The following is a 9615-nucleotide window of genomic DNA, read 5'->3' on the forward strand; positions in this document are numbered from 1 at the left end:
CTTGACAAAGCCCTGGCTGGGATGATTTAGTTGGGGATTGATCCTGCTTTGAGCAGGTGGTTGGACTAGATGACCTCCTGAGGTCCCTTCCAACCCTGATATTCTATGATTCTGCAAGCTGATCAGCTCCATCGGCACCCGCTGACTGGGGTAAGATCTGAGGGCGCTCAGCAGCAGGGCCACCCAGAGGATTCAGGGGGCCTGGGGCAAAGCAGGGGAGCTGCGGAGCTTGTACTCACCCAGCGGCGGTCCGGGTCTTCGGCAGCATTTCGGTGGCGGGGGGCCCTTCAGTCGCTCCGTGTCTTCAGCAGCACTGAAGAGGCCCCCGCCGCCGAAGACCCGGACCGCCGCCGGGCCAGGGCTCGCGGGGCCCCTGCAGAGTCCGGGGCCTGGGGCAAATTGCCCCACTTGCCCCCCTTCTGGGTGGCCCTGCTCAGCAGCTCCTTCCAGACCCAGGCCCTAAGAGTGAGACATGGCACAATTTGAATGGTGTATTTGCTAAATGAAATGATGCCCTTTCATTAACCCAGTCGTTCCCAACCTGTGGAGCACACCCCCTACGGGGGCATGGAGGAACATTCAGGGGGGCACATTGGGGCCTGAGCCAGGCCCCGCCCCCGGGGGCAGGGAGGGAGTGCCACCCATCCCCGCTCCGGCCTCAGCTCTGCTCCAGCCCCATCCCCATCCCCAGCCATGGACCCAGCTCCTGGCCCCACCCTCAGCCTCGGCCCCCAATCATGGCCCGGCCATGGCTCCACTTCCAGCCTCAGCCCCCAGTTGCAGCTTGGTTCCCAGACTCAGACCTCCCAACTGCAGCCCCAGCTTCGGCCCCCTTCCCTTGGCCACGTCCCCCTCCACCCCGGGAGCCGCTTCCCTGCTCCCAGGTCCAGCTCCTGGGGGTGGGGGGCGCAGACAGGGGTAAGGGGGGGCCGTGACCCTGAAAAGTTTGGGGACCAGTGCACTAACAAAATGGCCAGCTGGCCTGAACATTCACCCAGAGAATACATTCCCGAGGCCCCATCCAGGTGAGGCTAAGGAACTGAGCCATGTAAACATACAAAGCAAATTGAGTGCAGGAGGATGACTGGGCCTCTGGTCATGTTGGCTTTGGGGCTGGAGGTTAGGGCAGGGGAAGACATTTATATTTTGTTTTAAATAATAGCAAACTTCAAGCAAGATTGGTCGTCTCTCATCCATTTCTGTCTCCCATACCAGGTTAGCAAGGAAGAGAGCTTTGTGGAGGATATTCAGACTGAGGTCCCACACATGTCCGGAGCAAAGCTGGGGAAAGCTGAAGGCTCACACCAGTCTGATAAAAATGGTTTCAGATATTTATGGACAAATTATAGCAATACACATGGCTGGAGAGGAGGGATCTAAAAATAAATCGGACTTGAGAGAGTGCCTTTGTTTGGAGAGTGGGATGCAGTTGGAGAATTGACTGGTATAATTAGCTCCAGATATAGAATGCAATTATTTTATATGAGCTAGCTGTAGATTACACAGCTGAGAAATTATAGAGATGTACCTCTGCAAAATTCCTTCTGTGGGCAACAGGTGCAAAACTGAGGTGGGAAAGCACCCCGGTGCATCTCATGTGAAAGAGTAAGAAAATCAGGAGGTGTTAAATGTATCCAATGTTCCGGACCAAACAAACACAGAGTCATTGTGGAAAACTTGTTCATTAGGTCTTACAAAAGACTCATCCACAAATCTAGTGCAATAACCAGGAGTGACCAGATAGGGAAGAAAGATTATTAACAACAAAGAAACCAGAAATCAACTGCAGAATCCTGAGGAATACTCCATAGTCAAAGTTAAAGACGATTAGACAAACTCATGGTACTCCACTTCAATCTCCCTGGCCACTCGATTACAGACCTAAAAGTCACAATATTACAACAAAAAAACTTCAAAAACAGACTCCAACGAGAGATGCTGAATTGGAATTAATTTGCAAATTGGACACCATTAAATTAGGCTTGAAGAAAGACTGGGAGTGAATGGGCCATTACACAAAGTAAAACTATTTCCCCATGCTTATTTCCCTCCACCTCACCCCCCAGTTCCTCATATCTCCTTGTCAATTGCTGGAAATGGCCATTTTCATTACCACTTCTTTTTCTCTCCTACTGATAAAAGCTCACCTTAACTGATCACTCTCCTTATAGTGTGTATGGTAATACCCATTGTTTCATGTTCTCTGTGTATATATATATCTTCCTACTGTATTTTCCACTACATGCATCCGATTAAGTGGGCTGTAGCCCACGAAAGCTTATGCTCAGATAAATTTGTTAGTCTCTAAGGTGCCACAAGTACTCCTGTTCTTTTTGCAGATACAGACTAACACGGCTGCTACTCTGAAACCTGTCATGGTACTCTGATTCCCTGTGAGTGGGAAGGAATGAGAGCATACACCGACCTGCTGGGAGAAGATGGACTAAAAGGCACAAAAGCAGACTGTGCTCATTTAAGTCTACACATGAAATGCTACAGTGATACTGCATCTAACATCACCGTAGGTAACCCACCTCCCCAAGAGGCAGTAGCTAGGTCTACCGAGAGGCGGTAGCTAGGTTGACAGGAGAATTCTTCCATTGACCTGGCAGTGTCTACACCAGGATTAGGTTGGTATAGCTACGTCTCTGAGGGGTGTGGATTTTTCACACTGCTGAGAGATGTAGCTATGTTGATGTAGCTCCTGGTGTAGAGCAGCCCTAGGTTTGACTCTCATTTACGTCTCTAAACCCCTAAAGTGAGTGTCCATTAAGGCCACTTTACACTGCCATCAGGGTTGACAACCCTCCAGGATTGTCCTGGAGTCTCCAGGAATTAAAGATTATGCTGTGATAAAACCTCCAGGAATAGGTCCAATCAAAATTGGCAACCCTAACTGCCAGAGTGATGTAAAGAGGCGTTCAGGCAAATGACAGTGAGGCCCATTGCATTGTTTTCCATCTACAAACCAAGGCAGGGAAGGGTTCACTGGAAGGGGACAGAGTTAGGGCTTGGCCACCCAGTGGGGTGATACACAGGACAGCTCCAACCCTGTGATTTCTTAAATGCACTCATGTGTTGTGCATTAATAGGTCCGTATGGACCCTGCTGGTGCACACTAAAGGTTCCCTAGGCTGTGTTAATCCAGTGTTGTAGTACTACATTAAAGCACACTAGGGAGACTAGTTTTCACTAGCAGAGTCTACTTGGACCAATTAATGCACAGCATGGTGCACTTTAGAAATCACCCTGCCTCCTCCCTGAAGTGCACATCCCCTGGAAAAGTTAAAAGGAAAAGGCCTGCAAGTCAAAGCTTCCAACACCACCTATAAATGTGGCCTCGCCGTATGACTGGCCTACAGCAGTTATTATTTCTCTAGAGAAACAATATAGTGCAACTGAAAAGTATTGTACATGCTCATAGAGCAATCCGGGATGTTTTACCACTATAAGACGCTCAACCTAACAAGCCAAGGTTGATTTCATAGCTGATTTCATCAAAGCGAAGGCACTTTCACAGAGACCGCAGTTGTGATCAACCGCTCACGATGAGGAGCCAGCGCATAACGAGCACGTGGGAGATCAAGTGCAGCTTCTGTTTTTCTCTAAGGGCCTGGTCTTCTTCACCTGAGCATCGTTCCATTCAGTGGGACAGTGCATGGAGGCAGGAGGTCTGTGTGAGGGGATCCGGAGACAGGGTTGGAGCCTACATTAAGGGCTGGTCTACACTAGGGGAGGGGATCAATCTAAGATACGCAACTTCAGCTACGAGAATAGCGTAGCTGAAGTCGACGTATCTTAGATCGATTTACCTCGCATCCTCATGGCGCAGGATCAACAGCCGTGGCTCTCCTGTCGACTCCGCTTCCGCCTCTCACTCTGGTGGAGTTCCGGAGTCAACGGGGAGCGCATTCGGGGATCGATTTATCCCATCAACTCTGGAACTCCACCAGAGCGAGAGGCGGAAGCGAAGTCGACGGGGTAGCTGCAGCCATCGATCCTGCACCGTGAGGACGCGAGGTAAATCGATCTAAGATACGTCGACTTCAGCTATGCTATTCTCGTAGGAGAAGCTGTGTATCTTACATCGACACCTCCCCCCTCTCCTCCCCCCCTGCCAGTGTAGACCAGCTCTAAGAGAAGAGCAGGAGGAGACAATGACACAGGGATGCAGAAGGGGTTGGGGATGAAGACAGTAAGACACTCAGCCAAGAGACTGCACTAATGCGTATCTTGAGTCACCCGCACACGTGACTGCAGTTAAGAAAATCCTCCTTGAGGAAATGGAGAAGGTCACCATCTCTTGTCACGGCAGCCACCACATTGTAGCGACTTGCAGCCTCTTCTAATTTGGACGCAAGTAAAACAAGAGGTCCGTGGTGAAAGGCAATATTTTCCTAGTCTAAAAGTGAAACTGCTGACAAGCCATTTTAACAGCATTGAGAAAAAGTGGCCTATGGGTTAGGGTTCTTACCTAGGAATTCAGGGAGCTGGGTTGAACTTTCTGTGTGCTATGTACCCTCTTTATGACTTTGGCAATTCAGTGCTGCCTCTCTCTCTGCGACTCAGGGTACTCTCTTGTCATTACTTGCTCTTTCTTTGTGGCTTGGCCCTCCGGCCAGGTCACTATCATCTGCCCCTTCTGGGCACCAGAGTCCCACTGTTCAATCTGTGCCACTTCCCCAGTGACTGGTAGGGGAACCTGGGGAACCCTGTACTCCAGGTTCCAGCCCAGGGACCCCACAACCAGCAGCTAAGGTCTGCAGTCCCAAACCTTGCTACCATTTCCTGGGCTGCTCCTACTTCACCTCCATCAGGCTCTTTCTCCAGCCTCCTCTGGGTTTGTCCTTCCCTGAGGGCCAGGGCCAGCACTCCAGGGCTTCTAATCTCCCCCTAGTTTCCTCCTTTTCCTCTCTAAGACTAGACAGTGACCATAGGCAGGAGCGGTGGAAGCTCCCTAAAAGTGGGGGGGCCACCGGTGCCTAAACCGTGGCCCCGCCCCCAATGCCGTCCTTTCCCCCTGAGGCCCTGCCCTCACACCCCACTTCCCCTGAGGTTCTGCTACAGCACAGCCTCTTCCCCCCAAAACCCTGCCTCCACTCACTCCTTTCTGCCCCCTCCCCTGCATCGCTCTCCCTTACTTCCTGTAAAAAGTGATGGGACCATGTCCCCTTGGCCCTCCCTGTTCCAGCGCCCCTGACCACAGGCCTCCACATTGTAGCCTCCTTTAGCTGCCAGCTTCTTGGCTTTATCATAAACAGAGGCACCAACTTCCCCAGTTCCCAGGGGTCCTCGACCACTGCTTTGCCCCAGGCCCCGCACCCACTCCACCCCTTTCCCCAACCCTCCACCCCTGCCCCGCCTCTTCCCACCCCACACTCAGCCCCTGCCCTGTCCCCACTCCACCCTTTCCCCCAAGTGCTCCCCCTCCCCCCTCGTCCGCAGGCAGCCTTGCCGAGCAGCTCCTTCCACTCCCTCCCAGTGCCTGCTGAACGCCGCTGAACAGCTGATCGCAGTGGGTGGGAGGCACTGGGAGGGAGTGAAAGGAACTGCTCGGCGGGGCTGGGGGGGAGGAATTGATCTGCAGGGCTGCTGGTGGGTGCTGAGCACACACTATTTTTTAACCGTTGGTGCTCTCTCCTAGTTTAGCTAGCCTAATTCCCCTCAGGTGTGGCCCTTCTCAGTCTCATTAACCCATTCAAGGCTGGTATGGCGTGAACACCCCATCACAGTAGGAATTGCCTAGGGTAAGATGTAGCTCTTGTTAGGGCCTGTCAAATTGCACCAGGTGCTGGTCCAGAGCTCTAAGGATGGTTGGTCTGATGTCTTTGTGCCTTGAAAAATATATTCCAAAGATAAGAAACTGATAAGAAGAGGTGTGTAAGTCTTGGGTAATGCGTGAATACTTCTGTATGTTGTAAACAACTTGGGTGTTGTTGTAGGCGTGTTGGTCCCAGGATTTTAGAGAGACAAGGCGGAAGAGGTGACTGGACCAACTGCTGCTGGTGAAAGAGACACGATTTCAGAAGACGAGGAGCACTGTGGAGCTCGAAAGCTTGTCTCTCTCACAGAGGTGAAAGTAAGCCAGTCCGGTCCGGCATACCGGCAAGAGTCAGTATACCGTGCCGGACTGGACCGGCTTCCGCGGCGTTGATTTAAAGGGCCCGGGGCTCCAGCTGCTGCGGGGAGCCCCACACCCTTTAAATCCCCGCCGGAGCTCCGGCAGCCAGGCTCCCGCGGTGATTTAAAGGGCCCAGAGCTCTGCAGCGGCCAGAGCCCCGGGCCTTTTAATCTGCCCCGAGCCCTGGGGCTCCCAGCCACCTCTGCAGCTGGTAGCTCTGGGGTGATTTAAAGGCCCTAGGGCTCCCAGCCACAGCCAGAGCCCCAGGGCCTTTAAATCTTTACAGGCCCCGCCTCTTTCTGTTGAGGCCACGCCTCTTCCGGTTGAGGCCACGCCCCTGCTCAGGACTCCGGCGTACCGGTAAGTCCTTTAAGTTACTTTCACCCCTGCTCTCTCTCCAACAGAAGTTGGTCCAATAAAAGATATCACCTCCCCTACCTTGTCCCCATAATGGCTTAGAGACACTGCTTTCCAGATCAGATTGGTAAAGAATTAACCCTTTCCCTTCCGTGTTGTGCTGCTTTGTCTTTGACTAATCAAACTGATTGAGTCTTGTTTATTAGATGTCTCATCAATACATTAAATCAAACACTAACACTGTGCATGTGTACACATGCATCTGCCAGACTTCTTCCCGTGTATGCACAGGGGCTTGCACCAACTAGGGGTGAACACACCTATGCAGATGCATAATCTGGCCCATGCACACATTCAGGGTGTGCCCATTTACTCCCTAAGATAGCACTGTATATTTTGGTAAGAATTAGGTATCTTGGGCCCAATTCACTCATACAGCTGAGCTGCGCAGGGTGCCCAGCTGTAAACTACCTTTACATTCCCCTGATCCTGGACACAGCTCAGCACTTGGCCTATGCTAAAGCAGCCCAAATGCTACTCTAATTTACACACAGCTGCCCGTAATCTCCAGGTACTGTTCTGGGGAAGGTAAAAGGTGGTCCCAGCCTTTTCTCTTTCTCCCCAAAACACACCATCCGCAGGGAACTGAGATGGGACTGGTGCAGGCTGGATCCGGCAGCTTTACACCAGCTGTTGCATGGCCAGCGTGGCTCAGAATAGCTGGGATTCTGATTTCTCACCATTGTATTTTGTAGAAATGTAGCACAAATTTCCAAAATGAAAATAAAACCATCTCTGCAAAGAGGCAGAATTAGAATGGCTGCTCTGTCTCTGAATTGCCACTGCGTGCCAAGCAGGTCCCGTTGCTAACTAATTGACCTGTAATAGTTCTGTCACAGAGCCAGGAAGGCTTCCCCCACACAAGTTACACAGCCTGATTCGCTTCTCACTTTCACAGGAATAAACCAGGAGGGAGGCCAATGAAGGCAGAGCAGTTACACTAGGGTCAAACCAGCAGTTCCCCTGCAGGTGACCCTGGGGGGGGGGGGGGTCACACACCAATCTACACCTGCCGAGGGTCTGGCAATGCAAAAATCAGTAGAAATAAGCCCATAATAGCCAGGATGGATGAACTGAATGATTAAAACATTACAGATTGTAATGTAACATTAGTTCTAGGCACTAGATCTCGTTCAGGCTCAATGTCTAAAAGGTGTTGGAAGTTTATAGCCTTGACTATTTCTGAGTTAGGAGCAGACATAAACAGGTTAGAAAGATGGTGTTTTCTTTCACTCGTTGAAAGCAGTTCTGTGTGCTGCCACTTAAAAAACTCAAATTATAGGCTAAAAGATTTTCTCAGGCTGATGCCAGGCCAAAAAGAGAGCGACATGCAAAATTGTGGCCTTACAGGGCAGACGTACCAGGCCCTTGAACTGTGAGGTCCCTAGCCAAGTTGGGGAGACTGGTGTCACGGTTAGCACAAGAACCTTGTGAATTGTGGATTCAATGCCCTGCCGTGTCCCAGACTTCCTGTGTGACCTCATCCACACCCTCCTGCGTGTCACTTAGAGGCAGATTCTCAAAGGTATGTGGGTGCCTTACCCTCATTGATTTAAACACTTGTGGGTTTGGGGAAACTACACATTTTTAGCAAATGGCTTTTCAAAGAAAGCTGGTCATGGGAAAGTACAGATTTTCCCCCCTGAAATTTCCTGTAAATAAAAAACCAAAACACTTGGTATCAAGGCCAGATCTCTGATTACCCTTGAAAGAAGGGTCAGGTTGTATTTGCCTTTGAAAATGATGGCTTGGGCCCATCTAATTCTTGAAGCCCTACCTTTCAAGTCTCTGCTAATTTGTGGTGCCACAGCCCCTGGGTGTCCACCTTGAGCCTGACTTGCAGAGGTGCTGAGCATCCCAGCTCCTAGTGAAGGCAAAGGGAGCGTCAGGTGCTCAGTGACTTTTAAAAACAGGTCCTAGGTGTTTCAAGTTGGGCACCCAAAATAGGTGGCCCCCTTGTGAACTGCCAGCCTTCTGGTTTTGGGTCCCCTCCAGCTGTTACATCGTTCTTTTGTTAGTATTATTTCACTGGGGTTTGTTTCTGTAGCTGTCTTTCAGCGGCGCCACTAAATCATTCCTGGATGGGCCAGGAGCATCAAAAGGCCCCAGTGATTGTGGGATAAGAGCTTGTTCCCAACCCCAGTATGCTTTTTAGTCTTGATACAAGCCCTGGCTATAAATCCACATAAATCTGCAAGACACGGTCATGTTGAACCCTTATGTTTACACTTGGCAGCACAGTCAATTCTGAGCCCTTTGGCTTGTGTATTTAACTTTTCTTTAAATACCGAAATAGAGCCATCCCAGGGAATATTTGCCAAGCAAATGGGAGGCCCTTGACATAAGATTCCTTTTTACCTTCCAGCTCTTGCTTTGCTCCCTGTGCTGCCAGAAATCTCCAGGAGACACAGGCAGAGCATCTGGAGAGGGCTGCGGGGGGAGGAGGAGGGAGGCTCATCAATTCTATGGCTAGGGTGACCAGATGTCCAGATTTTATAGGGATAGTCCTGATATTTGGGGCTTTGTCTTATATAGGCGCCTATTACCTCCCACCCCATGTCCTGATTTTTCACACTTGCTGTCTGGTCACCCTATCTACGGCACCTCCTGCAACCACAGGAAACAGCTTGTGATGGGACCCATGCCTGCTCCGTGCATGGAGCCAAGCTAAGGGGCTGGATCTGGGCAGCAGGGCCTGGCTCATTATTCCTATGGTGATGAAGAACAGACTGCACCTGGGGCTACTCCCACGGTGAGAATACGAGTTCATATCAAAACTGCTGTGCCCATTGGTGGCCATCTAGGGTACTTTGCTGGTCCCTGTTACCCTCATGTCTGAGCGCCTCACAATCTTTAACACAGTTACCCTCACCAGACCCCTGAGATGCAGGGCTGGGCAAATGAAGGTCACACAGGGAGCAGATAGCAGAGCAGACATGAACCCATGTCTCCAGCTTGCACCTCACGTTCTGGGGAATCCTCCCTCACTGAGTATGCCACGTTCCCAGTACTAGCCAGAGGTGGACTTGGATGTCCAGCTCCCCTCACTTGCCCTGGCATAAATCAAGAGACCTCCA

This window comes from Malaclemys terrapin, chromosome 8 (genome assembly GCF_027887155.1).
Source record: "Malaclemys terrapin pileata isolate rMalTer1 chromosome 8, rMalTer1.hap1, whole genome shotgun sequence".
NCBI classification, from domain to species: Eukaryota; Metazoa; Chordata; order Testudines; family Emydidae; genus Malaclemys; species Malaclemys terrapin.